This window comes from Nannospalax galili, unplaced genomic scaffold (genome assembly GCF_000622305.1).
Source record: "Nannospalax galili isolate Female #2095 unplaced genomic scaffold, S.galili_v1.0 scaffold553, whole genome shotgun sequence".
NCBI lineage: Eukaryota > Metazoa > Chordata > Mammalia > Rodentia > Spalacidae > Nannospalax > Nannospalax galili.
Window position 1 is genome coordinate 4,065,447 of NW_008336313.1, and position 17,120 is coordinate 4,082,566.

Below are 17,120 nucleotides of genomic sequence, written 5' to 3' on the forward strand. Positions count from 1 at the left end.
GCTGAAAAAATTCATCCTCACTAAACCAGACCTTCAGAGAATTTTGGAAGCAATAAAAGAGCTGAAGAAAGGAACGACTACACCCAAGAGGTTACAGAAAGAAATTCAATGAAGGTATAACTGTGGAAATGCACAGCTATATCAAGAATGTGAACAGAAATAAAAATGACAGGATTCAATTCAAAACTTTCATTAATAACTTTAAATATCAATAGACTGAACTCCCCAGTCAAAAGACAAAGATTAATTGAATGAATTAAGAAACAAAACCCATATTTTTGTTGTCTGCAAGAAACTCATCTCACTTTCAAGGACAGGCACTACCTTAAGGTGAAAGGATGGAAAAAAATACACCAAGCGAATGGTATTAAGAAAAAAGCAGGCAATTGCAATTCTAATATCTGACAAAACAGACTTTAAAACTAATCAGAAGAGATAAAGAGGGCCACTTTATTCTGATCAAAGGAACAATCAACCAAGAATATATTACAATCATGAACATATATTCACCAAACTTTGGTGCACCCAACTTCATAAAAACAGTACTACAGGACTTTAAGACCCAGATTAATCCCAACTCATTAATAGTAGGGGACTTCAGTACCCCATTGTCTCCATTAGATAGATCAACAGGATAGAGAATTAACAGAGAGACATCTGAATTAAACAATGCCATACATCAAATGGGCCTAACAGACATCTACAGAATATTCCATACAAGCACCAAAGAACATACTTTCTATTCAGCATGCCTGGAACTTTCTCCAAAATCAACCATATACTGGGGCATGAAACAAACCTTAACAAATACAAAACGATTGAAATAATTCTATGCATTCTATCAGACCACAATGCAATAAAGCTAAAAATCAACACCAGAAGAAACCCTAGTAACTAAATGAACATAAAGACTAAACAACACACCACTGAATGATGAATGAGTGAAAGGAAAAATTAAGAAAGAGATAGAGGCTAGAGAGATGGCTCAGTGGTTAAGAACACTGGTTGTTCTTGCAGAAGACCTGGGTTTGAATCCCAGCACCCACATGGCAGCTAACAACTGTCCATAACTCCAGTCCCAAGGGATCCGACAGCCTCTTCTGACCTCCGTGGGCATTGCATGACACAAGTGCACTTACTTACATGCAGGCAATACATACATATACATAAAATAAAAATGATAAAATATTAAAAAAGAAATAAAAGTATTCCTGGAACTAAATTAAAAGGACAATAAAACACATCAAAACCTCTGGAACAGGTTGAAAGCAGTCCTTACAGGGAAGTTTATAGCTCTAAGTGCCTACATTAAAAAAATCAGAGAGAGCACAAATAAATGACTTAACGTTGCAACTCAAGACACTTGAAAAGCAACAACAAATGAAACCCAAACCCAACAGACAAGAAGAAATAACAAAAATCAGAGCAGAGATTAATGAAAGAGAAACAAAGAAAACAATACAAAGAACCAATGAATCCACGAGCTGGTTCTTTGAAAAGATAAACAAGATTGACAGACCCCTAGCCCAGTTAACCCATAGAAAGAAAAAGAACCTCTAAATCAACAAAATCAGAGATGAAAGGGGAAACATCACAACAGACACCAAAAACATCCAGAACATTATAAAAGGGACTGGTTTAAAAATTTATATGCTACTAAATTTGAAAACCTAAAAGAAATGGATGGGTATCTAAAACCATGGGAACCACCAAGACTAAACCAAGAAGAGATTAACAGCTTAAACAGACCCATAACACATAAGGAAATTGAAACAGTAATACAAAACCGCCTGACTAAAATAAAACCCAGCACCAGATGGATTTATAGCAGAATTCTACCAGACATTTTAAAAAGATCTATATCCAACACTACTTAATTTATTCAAAAAGATAGAAATGGAGGGAGAACTTCTAAATCTTTCTATGAAGCAACATCACTCTAATACCAAAGCCAGGTAAAGATACAACCAAAAAACAAAACTATAGTCCCATATCCTTAATGAACATAGATGCAAAAAGTCTCAACAAAATACTTGCAAACCACATACACATCAAAAAAGATCATCCAGCATGGTCAAGTCGGCATTATTTCAGAGATGCAGGTATGGTTCAATATATGTAAGTCAATAAATGTCATAAATCATATAAATGGACTCAAAAACAGGAACCACATGGTCATCTCAATAGATGCAGAGAAGGCCTTTGACAAAATTCAACATGCATTTATGTTCAAAGTCTGGAGGGAATTGGACTGGAGGGAACGTACCTCAACATAATTAAAGCCATATACAACAAACCCACAGCCAACACCATTCTAAATGGAGAAAAAACTGGAAGCATTCCCATTAAAATCAGGAACAATGCAAGGCTGTACACTGTCTCCACTCCTTTTTAACATAGTGCTTGAAACTCTTGCAAGAGCAATAAGACAAGAGAAGAAAAGAAAGTAGTAATAATTGGAAGAGATCAAATTATCCCTTGTTGCAGATGATATGATATTATATCTTAGAAGTGCCAAAAATTCCATTGAGAACTAGAAATTATTATCAGGTTTAGTAAAGTGGCAGTTACAAAATTAATCTACAAAAGTCTGTAGCCTTTCTATATACTAATAACAAGCAATCATAGAAAGAATACATGGAAATACTCCCCTTCCATTCACAATAACCTAAAAAAATCTCAGAGTAAACCTGACCAAAGACATTAAAGACCTCTACAGTGAAAATTTTAAATCTTTAAAGAAAGAGATTGAGGAAGACATCAGACGATGGAAGGACCTCCCATGCTCATGGATTGGAAGAATTAATATTGTGAAAATGACCATCCTACCAAGAGTCATATATAGATTCAATGCAATGCCAATCAAAATCACCATGGCATTTTTCACAGAATTGGAAAAAAAACTATCCTAAGATTCATATGGAAGCACAAGGGACCCCGGATAGCCAAAACAACCCTGAGAACTAAGAGCAATGCTGGGGGGATTACTATACCAGATTTTAAGCTCTATAACAGAGCTACAGTCATAAAAACAACATGGTACTGGCACAAAAAGAGACCCATAGACCAACAAAATTGAAGACCCAAATATGAACAAATGCATTTTTCAGCCACCTGATATTTGACAAAGGAGCCAAGAACATTCACTGGAGGAAAGACAGCAAGTTCAGCAAATGGTGCTGGCAAAACTGAATCTCCACCTGTAGAATGAAACTAAACCCCTGTCTTTCACCTTGCACAAAAGTCAACTACAAATGGATCAAAGATCTCAATGTGAAGCCCGAAAATCTGAAACTATTAGAAGAAAACATTGGCAATAACCTACAAGATATATGTGTAGGAAAGGATTTTCTAAACTGGCCATCAATTGCTCAAGAGACAAGGTGAAGAATCAACAAATGGGACCTCATTAAACTAAAAAGCTTCTGTACATCAAAAGAAGCAACCAAGGAGGTGAAGAGAAAACCCACAGAATGGGAGAAAATCTTCACCAGAAACACATCTGACAGAGGTTTAACATCCAGAATATATAACGAACTCAAAAAACAAAGAATCAAGAAAGGAAGTAATCCAATTAAAAGATGGGCTAAGGAACTAAACAGAGAGAGTTCTCAAAAGAAGAAATACAGATGGCTAAGAAACATCTTAAAAGACGTTCAACATCACTAATAATTAGGGAAATGCAAATTAAAACCACTTTAAGATTTCATCTTACCCCAGTCAGACTGGCTAAGATCAAGAGAACAAATGATACCAAATGTTGGAGAGGATGTGGGGAAAGGGGAACACTCATCCACTGCTGGTGGGGTTGCAATCGTGTACAACCCCTATGGAAAGCAGTGTGGAGAACTCTTAAAAAACTACAAATGAACCTACCATTTGACCCAGTTATACCACTCCTTGGCATATACCCAAAGAACTCATCCTATTGCAGAGACACTTGTACATCCATGTTTGTTGCTGCTTTTCTCACAATAGCTAAGACACCTAAGTGTCTCTCAACTGACCAGTGGATAATGAAAATGTGGTTCATTTGTACAATGGAGTTTTACTTAGCAGTAAAGAAAGATGAAATCATGAAATTTGAAAGTAAATGGATGGAACTGGAAACTGTTATACTAAGTGAAGTAATACAGACTCAGGAAAACAAATGACATATGTGCTCCCTCATATGTGGATCCCAGAACCAAATCCTTATAAGTGAGAATGTATCCAGACATCACTACAGGAACCAGGATAATGAAAAGGGGTAGGTAAAAGAAAAAAAGAATCTGAAGAGAAGAACAGTAGGAAAGAGGCCTTAATAAGGGGATATGGATAAAAATGGGGTTATGTTAAGGGGAGCAGGGAGGGAGGGATATACAAGAAACCTTGGGGATAAAGGGAAAGGAGGAGCTCAAGAGAGGTGAGACCATAGGAGAAGAATATTATTAAGGGAGAAATGAGAAAAATGGGGGCACTTTAAATGGGGAAAACATGGTGGAAGGGTTAGACAATATGAGACATAAATAACGCTTAGCTAGTTTTTATAAAAAGAGAGAACCATATCAATCGAACAACCTACTGACAAATTATGCATACGAATAGCTCAAGGAATATAATATATATCTAGGCAAGGTTTATCTGAGAACATTTAGTCTTTGCCCAAGCTTTATCTACACGGCACATGGTAATTAAAAGTACCAGACTGGTAGAACTAACCTTCTTGGATGTTTAACAGCCATACTTTGAGCCCTATACTAATTTGGTCAGAGGGGCATAAAGGACAGTTTTTGCTCCTTGCCCTCCTAGGTCGACTAAACTCCAGGGGACGATGAGCATCTCTCAAAATGTCCTTTAACTGTAGTGAGTCACCTGTCCTCTTGAGCAAGGAGGCTGTGGAGACCCCACCAGGTGGACCTGAACCAATTTCCAGTCTATAAAGAGGAGGGTCAACACAGAGGAAACATCAAGCCCATGTGACCCCTGAGGAACAGAGCCTCAAACAGCCTTAAGAGTAAAAATAAATTGGTTTATCTGGGCTAACTGTATGGCCTTAAACACCCAAAAGGATAGTATAACCCAAAGATTAAAGGGATCAATATAATTCTTTAAGAGTCCATGTGTACAGATAAAGGCTACATAACAAAAAACAATGCCAAACAGGAGATACCTTTCTTTGAGTTGTTGGCCACAGTGGCCCAAGAGACTCCCAGAGAGTAATCCAGCATAGAACTGGGAAAATGGACAGCAGACCCCAGTCTTACCTAAAGGAATATTGGCAACTGATTGCTGCTAGATGAGGAAGAGCTGATCTTCCTAAAGCAAGGAACTCTAGAAAGGCTGGATGGACAAGGACTGGGGAGTGGCTGGGGGGTCCCGACAACACAGTGGACAGTAACAGGGATGCCAGAGTATATGGACTCCAGTGGGGGGATGGTGGTGGGGAGGGCTATGGGAGGGCGGCTTTTAGGATGTGGGCATATAGATGAATAAGATTGTTTGGGATGTTCTGTATGAAACACACAGAAAACATCAGCAAATTTTAAAAGATCAGTTATATTTGAGGAAGAAGCATACAAATTTGCTTCATGTTAGTTAGTAAAGGTGAAAAGCATTACCATTGAAATCTATCTGATGACTTTATATCCTAGCTCAGGTGCCAAGGATCCCAGTGTAACCTACTGTGACTAGTAATAATCAGATACATAGTGATTAGAGACGCAAGTGTAAACATCTGTTAGTTGCATTAAAAATGAGCTTTTCTGTACGAAACAGTACATTTTAAAATGAAATGGAGATCTTTTTAAAGGTTAAAACCTCATTCAATTTTATGTCTTATAGGGTTTATACTAAGTTCAATATTGTATAACTGTATTAATTCAACTATGAACCTAAAAATTTACATCAAATTTTGGAAGAGATTCATCTTTGCTCTGGAAATTGTTATTGAATATGTTAATGCTGTAATGAAATACTTCTTCTAATCACGTAGTTATTAAATAAATAATTTTTAAAAAAGAAATGAAAACAATAAATAAATAAATTTTCAATTAATCAAATTAAATAAATAAGCAAAAATATCCTGGAGCATGTGGAATCTGTGTTAGTATCCCAGGCATTGTTACACGTGTCCGTCTTTCCTACTCTGCCACGTAGGAATTATATCTTATTTATATCTTTATTTGAGCACCTATCACAGTGCCTGGCATACACTAGGTGTTCAGTAATACACAGCTAGGACATCGGCAAGATTAGTTTGGAGAGGAATTTCTTTGGGGTCTAGTTCATTACCTAGGAAACTATTTTGAGTTTCTTTCTACAACATAGGATGAGTCCAAAACAGGGATTTGGGTTTTTTTTAAAGTATTTATTCATTTGTGTATGTATGTGTATGAATATGTACATGCCACGGATGTATGTGTATGGATACATACATGCCTGTGGCGGTCAGATGGGAGCCCACAATGTGGATTCTGGGATTAGAACTCAGCCTTGGTGACAGTCATTTTTACATACTATCCATCTCACCAGTCCCAAAACAGAGGTGTTTTTTGTTTTTTTTTAATTGAAGGAAGAAATTATGTCACATGGCAGGTTTGTTAGTCCTCTGTAAAGTGAAATTATGCTTTAAAAAACTACCGCAGAGACTGGAGAGGTAGCTCAATGGCTGAAAGCACTGGCTGCGTTTGCAGAGGACCCAGGTTCAGTTCCCAGTTCCCACAGGCAGCTAACAACCATTCGGAACTCCAGTTTCAGAGGATCTGGCACCCTCTTCTGATCTCCATGGGTATTTTATGACACAGCTGTACTGATATTCATGCAGGCAATACACTCATACACATAAAATTAAATATTTTTTTAAATTAAAATGATCTATTTCATAGGTAAGTAAAAAAAAAGTAAGAAGGAAAAACCCCCAGGTGGCAGAAGGTAACTCAGTAGGACGTACTTGCTTCCCTGCCTCTTCGGTTAGCTGCAAAGGCATATTTATCATTTGTTGTAGAGACATAGTCTCAAGTAGCCTGTGACAGCCTCAATGTCCCCATGTCATCATCTATGCTGCCCTTTAACTCCTGCTCCTCCTGCCTTACCTATTCAGCATCGGGTTTACAGGCACATACCATCACACGGGCTGCTGTGTCTTTCATTGGAGACTCACAATGTGACACTTGGTTGCACCCTGTGCTGCACTGTTTTAACATATGACCCAGGGATACCATCCAACCAGTGTGTCATGTCATGTCATGTCATGTCATGTCATGTCATGTCATGTAATACAGTTGAGAACATCTTAACTTGTACTCCTTTAAAAAAATAAAGCTTGGACCAGGCATGGTGGTACATGGCTTTAATCCCAAGACTTGGGAGGCAGAGGCAGGCAGATCTCTCTGAGCTCCAGGAAAAAAGGTCAGGGCTGGAGAGACGGCTCAGCAAAGTTAAGAGCGCTCGCTGCTCTTAGCAGAGGACCTGAGTTTGGCTCCCAGCATCCATGTTAGGCAGTTCACTCCAGCTCCAGGGGATCCAATACTCTCTTCTGGCCTCTGCAGCTACCTGCACCCATGTATACATACACACCCACATAGGCACACATACATAGGCACATACACACACACACACACACAAATTAAAAATCAAATAAAATAATAAAAAATAAAATAAAGTTTAGGGGTCTAGAGATGGCTCAGTGGGCAAAGTGCTTGGTACACATGCATCAGAAGCTAAGTTCAGACTGTAGAGCCTATGAAAAGCTGGGTGTAGTAGCACACATTTATAATTCCAATGCCTCTGTAGAGCAGTGGGAGGTAGAGACAGGAGAGTGCCCCAACGCTTGCAGACCAGCCAGCCTGGCACATGCAGTGGTGAACAACAAGAGTCCCTATTTTAAGCAAGGTGGAAAGTGAGACCCGAGGTTTTCCTCTGATCACCACATGTGCACTGCGGCACATAAGCACTCACACACAGACCAAGAAGAGGAAAACTCTATTGGAATTGGGAATTTTAGAGTCAAACAGCTATTAAAAATCCTCCAGTGTAGCAGTCAGCTTGCAGCCTTAGCTCCATTAGTTATGAAAGGTCCACAGACACCTCTCCGCCCCGCCCCTCGCCCCCGCAGTGGGTGCAGACCCAGTGAAGGCCATCGCTTGCACGCACAGCTGTACTGCTTAGGTCACAGCACACCAGCTTAACATGTTGAGTCTGCTGCTACAAAAAGTGTGACTCTCACTGAACTCCACCATCACTGCTGTGTGCTCATAGGCAAAACATTCTGTGCCTCAGTTTCTCCATCTGTAAAATGAGGACAATACCTGTACCATCTCACAGAATTAAGGAACTAATATTTGTATAGCTCTTAACTCGACATCCAGTGAGGTATAGGAGGGCCATGTCTGCCATATCTGCAGAGCTGGAGTGTAGCAGACATTCAGTGTTTAGTGGATATAGGCACTTCCCCTACTTTTTAACCAATTCCCTCTGCTCAAAAACCTGCTATGGCTCGTTACTGGTTACTCAACCAAACAATATTCTCTGTTGGAATTTCAATATCTTTTTCATCTGACACTTGTCTCCAGCCTCTGCATTCTAACCAAGGGCGACATTGCCCCCAAGGGGACAAATACTAGCTCTTGAAAGTTGGGGGGGATATAACTATATAGTCTTTTTACAGAGAGTTTAAACAGTTCTATCCCATATAACTGAGATACAATACAGCTTGATGTTGAAACATCACTGGAAGATGGCAATGAGGACAGATACTGGTTTCCTGAGCCCAAGCACCATGAAGAGGAGTTTAAGAAACATGCTATAGTACTAGTTCTCTCAAAAGAACCCTCACCAAGTGTGGCCGCTCATGCCTGTGGTCCCAGCACTCAGGAGACCAAGGCAGGAGGACTGCTGTGAGTTTGAGATCAGTCTGGGCTACAGAGTGAAACCTTGTCTCAAAAAAAACAAAACAAAACAAAACAAAACAAAAAAAAAGGAAAGGAATAGAAAAAGAAAGCACACCCACCACAGAGGGAGGTCACTCTGGCTTTCTTGGCCCTCAGCTACCTCAGAAATAAAATGAAAGGGATTGGCCTTCGTCTCTACAGCCATTCTCAGTTCTGGTAACTATGCCCTTTCCCAATACTCGGGCTCCCTAAAAGCACACACAGATATCTACACAAAACCTGTGCCCCTTCTATGTGTGAATTTCATCCACCCCGCTGGCCTTTTTTTTTTAAACTGAGGATTGAACCCAGGGCCTCATAGATGTTAGGCAAGTGCTGTACCACTGAGACACTTCTCAGCTCCTTTCAGTTCTCTCTCCTCTCTCTCTCTCCCCTTTCCCCTTCACTACTCTCTGCCAGTTTTCTTTTCATCTCCTTTCCAATCAAATTCGGTCACTCCTGGACCTCACTCAAGGCCACTGGACAGCACTGGTTTCCGCGACCGTTGAATTGCCCGGCACGGTTACGTCTCTCTGTATGTGTTGATGGTGGTGTTGTTCTGTTTTGTCTTTTTGAGACAGGGTCTCCCTGTAGCCCCAGCTGGCCTGGAACTCACTATGTAGACCACCCTGGCTTCAATCTCACAGAGATCTGCCTGCCTCTGCCTCCTGAGTGCTGGGTTTAAAGGCATGCACCACCATGCCCAGCTTCTGTGTGTTCTTTTGTTTGTGGGTTTTTGTTTGTTCTTAGTTTTGTATTTGTTTGATTTTGAGACAGGGTCTCACTAAGCTGCACAGGCTGGCCTTGAACACACTGTGCAGTCCAGACTGGTCTAAGACTTTTGATTCTCCTGCCTCAGCCTCCTGAGCAGCTTAGATAACAGGCATGCCCTGCCTGCTTAGCTCCCACTTGTCTTTATTTGCCCCACCTCCTCCACCTGAGGTCTCCTCTATTAGCAACACTCCATCTCTAATCTGGTGGCGCCTGTGAAAGTATGTCAGCTCACATTTGAATGATCAGTGATTTCTCAGGACCAGGGAGATGACACTTCTAGTCAGCACTAAGCACAGAGCATGAAATGAAATAGATGCTTGATAGGTCTTTGCTGGAAGAAGGACGTATATGAATAAACAAATTGCATTTCTTTATTTTTCCAGTCAGCTCCACAGTGTCTAGAGCAGCAAAGACCTCACTAGCTAGGGAGAGGTAGTGTTCTTTTGGGGTTCCCCACAAGCAAGCCTTGAGATGCAAACGGAATGGCAATAATGTATTTAGGGACTCACCCTGGAAATCCGTGAAAGCTAGGAAAGGAAGGACTAAGCAAGTCACCTCTGTGGGCAACCATAGCTCAGTTCTGCTGGGGAACTCTGGAAGCCAGGGTAGCCACTCCACAGAAAAGGAAAGAACTGGGGGACTTAGCCCCCAAATCCCACTAGATGATGGTAGAGAGCCACTGACCATGGGACATTCACTCTAGCCTGCAGTGGTAAAGACACTGTGGCCTCTGGTATCTAGGGAGTGCACTGAGGCCAACAGACCCAGGTGCCTGGCCAACGGGGGAAAAGGTGAGCATTGAGACGGAAAATATACCCTGTCCTTTTCCTTCCCAGCTTCCACAGGTCCTGAATACCATGGGACCAAACTAGAGCCAGCACCATGCAGCTGTGAGCTCTCAGTCAAGGCCAGGAAGCACAGCTAAGGCTGGTGAGGGGCCCTTGACTCTCATCTCTCCTGACTAGGGAGAAAAGGCCTTCCCTTTAGACTCAGCTCTACCAGTAACTTCCTGCCAGGCTGCCATGAGGCTATCTGCCCCTTACATTTGTCTCATCTGTGACACAGTGGTCACATGTGAGATAAGCAATGATAAAGTGTTAGGTCAGAACATAGAGCACTATAAAAATAGAAGGTAGTACCCTTGTAATGTCTCCTTTCCTAAGCTTCTGCTTGTTTGCCATAGGCCACATGACAGCGCTTTTATGCTGTCATTCTTGGCTGCCTGGCCCTGTGCCTTCTTGTCCCCATACCTTTGGGAGCCCTTGTTCTGCCTGTCATGGGCCACTCACAACCAGAACTGCTACCCTCCAGGACTTTGCTCCAGGACTTCTCACTGGAATCCTTTCCCTCCACCATTTGCAGTGAATAGGGCACCCCACCTGTGTACCCATAATTCTCCAGAGTTTACTAGTTGGTTTTTTTCTCTCCAGTTTTTAAATGTGTGTGTGTGTGTGTGTGTGTGTGTGTGTGTGTGTGTGTGTGTGTGTGTGACACTGGACACATGTAGAGGCCAGAGGACAATTTTCGGGAGTCTATTCTGGCCTTCCACCTTGCAGAAGCAGGGGCTCTTTTGCATCTCCTGTGCAGGAGACTTCAAGACAGCTAGTCTGCCAGTTTCTGGTGAAATCTGTCTCCACCTTCCACATCTCCACCTTCTATCTCTCAGTAGGAGTACTAGAATTACAGATGCTCACCACGTTAGCCCCTTATTTGGGTTCTGGGGATCCAACTTAGATTGCTAGGCTTGCATGGCAAACACTTTTACCTTCTAAGCCATCTCCTTGGCCCTAAAATTATTTATCTTATTCTTAATATATATATTTTTTATTGAATTTTTGTGCATTTCATACATCTTAATCATATTTAGACCCCTTATGCCACCTGCATCCTCCCAGATGTCCGTCAGTGCAAGTTCATCCACTGGAGTCTAGTCAGCCAACCTAGAGTCACTCCCTTAAAGATCAACTCTCCCTCATCCAGCAGTAATCAGTTGCCAATAGTTCCTTGACTAAGGTTGGGGCCTGCTGCCCATCTCCCTAGTTCTATGCCTGGTTTTTGTCTGACTGAGTCTGCATGGGTCTTGCTCATGCTGTCACCATTACTGCAAGTTCATATGAGCAAGTTCTCAAAGGCCTGGAAGACTGTTTCCTTATGTTCATGTACTAACCCGGGCTCTTACAATCTTTCTAGCTATGGGTGGATGAGGTTGAATATAGGAGTCCTATCCAGGGACACACATTCCGAAGTCTCTTACTCTCTACCCTTTGATCAGTTGTGGCCTTCTGTGTGTATCATATTCTATTGTGTGAGGAAGATTCACTGGTGAGAGTGGAGGGATGTATTCTCTCTACCCCCTGTGCCACTATGTTCCATGAGTCTCAGGTGTAGAGGTTCCACTGTAGATGTATCACTTAGGTCTGGGCATCTCTCAGAAACATAGTCTCTGTGTGTGACCAGTTATGGAACTCTGCGATAGTTTCCACCTGTTGCAAAAAGAAGTTTATTTGATGAGTGGGGAGAGATATACTTGTCTGTAAACATAAGGATAAATATTTAGCATACAGTAAGAAATTACATTTGTCTAGAGATCTGACAGAGATAAGGCTTTCTCTAGGATCTATGATCTCTCCAGCCATGTGTATTTAGCTATGTTTACAGGGCCACAAATGAATTCCCTCCCATTGAGAGGACTTTAAGTACAATTAGATAGCAGTTGATCATTCCTAAGATAAAAATGCCACTACTGTACCAATATAGTTTGTGTTAGTCATTGTTGTGGTTATTAGGCTTTAAAGTTGGAGTTGGACCATTGACTGATTTTATCCCTTAGAAGTATGCATAGTATCCTCTAGAAATATGAGAGCTAGTCTTCAGGGAGGAGGCTTCCAGGTCAGTTCCAGCCCTATTGCTCTAAGTCCTGTGTCCAAAGTATGTCTTGCCTTCAGCAATAGGGTCTTGCTTTCAAGTTCTGAGAGGTAATCAAGGGCTGTGGCAATAGCCTGTGTTATTTTGGGAGTCTCTTGAACTACCCTGATTAACAATTCAAAGGGAGGTTTCACCTATCTGGCACTGTGTTTCTTGTGTAGAACCCTGAGACCCTCTTCATTCATCCGCTACCCCCTAATCCCTCCAGACCCCCACTAACTGCTCTTTTCGCTTCTGTAAAATGCTTGGCTCCTGCTTTAGACATGCCTAGACATACCCTGGCATGCCCTGACCCCCGCCTGCTATTCCCCACCCCCCTTCCAGGAAACTATAGATTAAGCAAGCCCGAGCATAAAAACAGCCCTATAAGGTAAAAACAGAGACTCCTGGCCCCACAGGTAACAGTCAGCACATTCCACAGCCCTGAGAATAGCACCTACCAATAAGAAACTTCCAGGGCTACATCTTATACATTCAATCGGTTTAAAATTATGTTGGTGCGTGCGGGCTCCTTGAACCAACCAAAATGTATCTTCGGTACCCCCCCCCCTTTTGTCTAAAACCTATAAAAGTCTCCACTCTCCCTTACTCTGGGCTCTCAGCACGGATCCGTTGAGTTGGTGAGGTCTGCGAGCCCGAGCTTAAGCCCGAATAAACCATAAACCTTTGCTTTTGCATTTTGGTGTGTTGGGTCCTCGGTGGTCTTTTTGGGGTCCAGTGGATGGGGTACAACACTTGGTATGCAGCCTTCAGGTATACACATGCACTCATTTTCAGATATTGTATGTGTATTTTTAAGTAGGTTTTTGAGCTAATACATTTTTAATTTTTTAAAGGTATCATACAGAGCAATGGGCTCCATTTATGCATTTTCACATGTAGATGTCATTATATTTTGTTCTAATTCCTCCTCTCTGGTTGGTCCCCTTAACTAAGCTGATTAACTCTTTATTTTTTTCTTTCTTTGTCTTTTTTGAGACAGGGTCTCCCTATAGCCCCAGCTGGCCTAGATTTGCTATGGAGACCAAGCTAGCCTAGAACTCACAGAGATCCGCTTGCCTCTGCCTCCCTAGTGCTGGGATTAAAGGCATGTGCCACCACGCCTGGACTGATTAACTCTTTTAAAGCAGGTGTCTTAGTTTCTTTTCTTGTTGCTGGTATGAAATTTCCTGAAAAAAGCAGATTATAAAAGGAAGGAAGGCAGGGGCTGGAGAGATGGCTCAGTGGTTAAGAGTACTGACTATTCTTGCAGAGGACCAGGGTTTGAGTCCCAGCATCCACATGGTAGCTAACAACCACCTGTAACTCTAGTTCCAGAGGATCTAATGCCCTCTTCTGACCTCCAAAAGCACTGCATGACACCAGTGCACTTACACACATGCAGGCAATACATTCATACACATAAAATTAAAAATATATATATATTTCTAAAAAAACAAAATAAGGAAGAAAGGAAGGGAAGGAGGGAGGGAGGGTTAGGAAACATCAAATATTAGTCTTTTCTTTCAAACACTATAAAACAAGGAGTTCTAATGTTCTAATCACTCGCTCCCCACCCTACAAAAACTTTTGATTTATGATGAGGAATTCTAATCTTTTGATTGGCCCCTCCCCACCCTACCAAAACTCTTGATTTATGACAAGGGATTCTAATCTTCTGATCACCCCAACACCCACCCTATAAAACTTTGGGTTACAAAAGAAGGAAAAGGCTCCTGGTGCATTCCAGGAATCGATGGCCTAGGAGTAGAGGGAAAGCTGAGCCCTTCCCCCTCTTTGGCCAACACCCCCCCATTCCCTTTTTCTCTCTTTTCATGGATCTTCACCAACTGGAAAGACTGTGAGGTCAGACCCCAGTCAATGGGGAAAAAGACAGTATTGCATTAGGAGTTAGGATAAAAACTTATCATATCCTATATTCGGTGTTCTTGCTTCTCCATCACTCTGTTGTGAGCAGTGCACCCTTCTGATCAGAAGTGAAAGTCTGCCTTGTTGGGACGCTTTAACTGGACTGATGTCTCTTCCTTTGTGACCCTTCACATATTTCTAACAGAAGGAAAGGTTTATTTTAGTGCATAGTTCAAGATATAGTCTTCCATGAAGGGGAAGTCAGCAGGGGCTTGAAGCAACTGATTACCTTGCATGGACTGTCAGAAGAGAGCAAATAATGCATGCTTGTGTGTGAGAATGACTTTTATTAACTGACATACTCTGGATTAATGACTTTTAATTAACCCCAGAACAAGTGCTCTTGTGTCTGATGACTAGCATGTCTCCTTGGTGACCTCGGTTTGGTACTCTACCCAAAAAGATAATGAAAGTGAGTACACTTGAGAATTAACATATCAAAGTGTTCAAAGGTGGCACCCCACCTCTGTTGAACACAGTGGACTTCAGGAAGGATGTGATGTATGTGAACTAGAGATGAAAAGACCAGATGGTCTGTGAAGATTAACGGTGGAGCCAAACTTGAACTTGCACTTCCCCGGTGAAGCTAGAGAAACTATTTTGAATAAGCTATGGGTGTGGCCTGATTGGGAGATACAGTGGGAAAAACAGGGTTCCAGGGTCAGTTCCATCTGCACAAGCTGAGGACACAGACAGCTCCATCTGCACAGGTTGGGGGACAAGAGCGATCCATGGGCACAGTTCTGGAAGACAGTTCTAACAGATAGGGGAGCTGGTGTCCTCTGAGTTCAGGCCCACACTTAAAAATATAATTTAAGAATCAGTCTATTTGTTCGGGTGATTATGATGCTGGCATAAACGCTGCACTAGTGCCCTACAGTTTTATGCAGTCCAGGAGCCCCAGAACAGGAATGGGCCCACCCACCATTAAGGTGGGTCTTTTCACAATTAACATAATAAAGACAATCCTGCAGAGGCACACCCAGAGGCCCAACCTCAAGTAAACAGTGAAGTAAACATCTCAAGTAAACAACACCATCACAGCAAGTTACCTGGTTTGTAAGTTCCACACAGCTCTGTATGGTTTAAACAATACTTGATGATAACCAGTTCAGTGAATAAGTAGAATAAGAAGGTGCACCCACAGTGTGTGAGCCTTTGATGACACAATGAAAGAATGCTGGACTTGGAATCGGGGACCAGATTATCCTTCTAGGCCACATACTAGGATTGGAGGAAAACCTTTTAGCCGCGGTGTCAAAATGTAAGGGATTAAAACTGTCATAAGCAAATGGGGTCAGGGAGGAGCGATAAAGATGACACACCTCCTGCTGCTTCTTGGTCTGAGACAAAGACCTGGCAAGCTCTTTCACCAGCAGGGCCCCTTTTCTGACTCATAGGTCCAGACCAGTTTAGAGAACACCAGAGACTAGACCTCGCAGCTTGGAACCTGCCTATCACCTCAACCTTCTTTAAGTTGACCAATCCAAAATTAGGGCAGAGAGACCTGCCTCAAACCAGCAAAAACATTTAAAAGACCCAAGCCCTAGGGGCAAAAGGGAAGAGTACTTTGGATTTTTCGGTTTTTGAGCCTACCCTCAACTCATAGAGAAATTTTCTCTCTGTATGACAGTGGGTGTAAATATGATTCTTCAACTTTCAATAAAGTCTGTTTGTCTGTTGCTCTTTGCTGCTGAGTCTGAGATTTTTCCTGCCTTTTAACTCTTTCATTGGCAAAGAAAATGAACCCAATCAAGACCCCTAGATGATAATAAAAAGCTCCCCCTTAACTTGAGCACAACTTAATTTTGAGCATTTGTTTCGGCAAGACTTGGTATTCTTCAAACATGACTGATAGACCTTAACATATAGGACAGAATGCGTGAAATCCGACACGGGGAAACTATGGAGTGCAGATGGGGGAGGGTTCTAAATACGATTAAGATATATTGTATGAAATGCACAAAAATTCAAGACGTGGTGCTTTTGCCCGAGTTTGAGGCAGATTTCAAACTGTGGAATGCCTAGTATTTCAACGTGTGCGCTTGCCCCAGTGCCTGCTGGGAATCAGAAGCTGCTGATATGGAACCGGGCTCCCCTGTCCTCTGCGTTTCCTTCCAGCTAAAGCAGCTTGTTTGCCGACTGAGTGTTTCTTCCTGTCCACCTAGCAACCACTGGCAGGCTTATCGTTTTCACTCTCTATCTTGGTTAGAGATGACTGTTCGTGCACCGTGGGTGTTCCAGGTACTGCACATGAATTACAGCATGTAGGAATGAGAAAGAGCCTTTGAAGTCCTGGGCTTTGGACCTTAAGACTTGAGGTTGATCCTGGTGCTTTAAACAACCCTTCACGTTTTCCATCTATCAAATGGGGATAATAATTGATACAGGGGAGAAACAGTGTTCCCTAGAGGGTTCTTAGTCTCATTTATAAAAGAATTTAAGAATGGACTTAAACAGGAGCTTTAGTATAATCTTATTAGAATTTAAAGAAAAATCCTCAGGGCAGGCAAGCCAGGAAACTACACAGCTGCCTTGAGGAGGAGGATGGAGGGGAGAAGGGAAAAATTTACAATCTACAAAGGCCTGGGATGCAGGTTTAGA